Source organism: Marmota marmota, unplaced genomic scaffold (genome assembly GCF_001458135.2).
Source record: "Marmota marmota marmota unplaced genomic scaffold, marMar, whole genome shotgun sequence".
Taxonomy (NCBI): domain Eukaryota; kingdom Metazoa; phylum Chordata; class Mammalia; order Rodentia; family Sciuridae; genus Marmota; species Marmota marmota.
In genome coordinates, this window is record NW_026000241.1 from 6,400,531 (window position 1) to 6,402,637 (window position 2,107).

Here is a 2,107-nt window from a genome sequence, read left to right on the forward strand (position 1 = left end):
ATCTGGTGGTGTTTGTGGGCACTGGGGTGTAGATGCCTCTGGGGTGAAGGGAGTCGGGGTGGGGTCACATCAACTGAGAGTCTTGGGTCTCTGGCGTGTCCTTACTGCGTTCTGAATCTCAGTCCACCCCCACGGCCACACACCTGTAAGGAGCGGGCCAGGGCTACAGAAGGAGGGAGTTTGCCCCCAGCGTCATGCGGTGTGACTGCAGGAGAAATGTTGGCCTCTCTGGGCTGCTCCTGGCAAAGCCAGATCTCACTTATACCAGTCTGCGAAATTGGCGAGGCCAGGTGCAAGTGCGACAGCCCCCAACAGCACTGCGTAAAACAGATGCTTTGCCAATAGCTCCCAGGCGCCAGGGTCCCCGGCCACCGCACTCCCCACCCCCACCCCGCTCAACTACCGTGGAAACCGAGACGGGTAGCGCGGTGGGGCGGGGCAGGAAGGGGCCCACGAGGCACTTCCCTTCCCCAGGGGCTCATGTCGAGCCACTTTTACCCCTCAGTGCCCACCTGGCCCCAGACATTCGTTGAGGCTTCCTTAAAACACTGGAGGGTGACGCTGGCGGAACTACTGTGACCTCAAGCGAGGGTACCCCTGCTTCTGAGCCTCTGGGGGCTCCTCTGTGAAACGGGCTGAGTAGGAGCCTCCGGTTGCCTCAGAGTAACCTCATCTCCTGCCTCGCCCTGAGCTCGTGGCCTCCAAGCTTCACCCTGTGAAGGGGCCGCTCCTCCACTCAGCCGGCGTCGCTTCCTCCAGGCAGCCCCCGGGGCAGGCTGATCCTGCGCCTCCTGCCCCTTACCGGCTCCGACCCGCAGGACTGACAGCGAGGGGCGGGGCCTTGTGTGTTTATGGCCGCCCCCTACTGGTGGGCTGAGGACTCTGTCGCTCCAGCGACAAAAATGGGAAGGCTGAGTAAGAGGTGGGTCCGAACAGCGGCGGGTCCTGCTGCCACCAGAGGGCGCGAGCGCGCCGCAGGCTGCACGGAAACGATTCCCGCGGGCGAATGCCCCGTGAGGCTCTTCTCTGGGGAAACTGAGGCCTAGAAGGGTCACGTCGGCCCGGGAGCACCCTGCAGTCCTGCACCCGAGGGTGCCTGAGTGTGCCCCGTATTTGGCTCCTTCCATTGGGGTGTGGGGGCTGGGGACGCTCGGATCAGGCCTAGGGACTCGGGGCGAGTAGTTTGCCAGAAGCCGGAAGTCGGGAAGGGAAGCTTAGGCAGAAGCACCGAGGCGCGGCTGGGAGTCTCGGGAGCCTGTTGGTGAGCTGGGCGCGAGGCGCTCGGAGGAATCGAGCTGGGGCTGCGCGACCCTCCAAGGCCTCCCGGCTCTACAGAAGTGGAAACTGAGGCACCAAGAGGCTGACCCTTGACATGTGGTCACGTGGCTGAGCGGGGCTCCTGAGGAGGGAGGCCCCTCCTCTTCCTTCCCCCTCCCGCTTTGCGCTGCAGGACTGAGACCAGCTCGAACTGGGGTCGGGCCCGCTTCCCAGCTCTGACTAGACGTGTCTCCAGTCACGTCTGCAAGTGGCAGCCAGGTGATGATTAAGCCGAGAGGGAGACTGCTTTGCTAGTTGATCTCGGGCCTGGGTCTCCGCCTCTGAGCCTCGGTTTCCCTTCGTTATTCTCGGGACCCTCTAGAGACTGGCTTCGGAGGCTTCGTGCTTCATTGTCCCCGCCTCGCCACCGCCGGTCCGCGAGCTTAGAGCGCGACGGCGCTGAACAGGGGCGTTTGTTATTTTGCTCCACGCCTGGGCGAAGCCACGCCCCTCTCGCCACGCTATTGGTGGATCCCTTTTCGGGGGGAGAGGCTTACATCTCAGGCTCCACCTCCGTCCTGCCGTATAAAAGCGGCGCCGCCGGCGGACGGCGCGGGGTTTCTGGCCCGCTCGGCGACTGCGCGTGCGTGCGCGGTGAGAGTTTGCGTCTGGAGACTGCAGCGTCTTTAGCTCGCGTTCCGCGTCGCGGGTTCGAGGCCAGGGTCCGCGCGTGGTGGGTTCGCGCCCCGGGGCGTGATGCTGTTTGACAAGGTGAAGGCGTTCGCGGTGCAGCTGGACGGCGCGACCGCGGGCGCTGAGCCGGTGTTCAGCGGCGGCCAGGTCGTGGCGG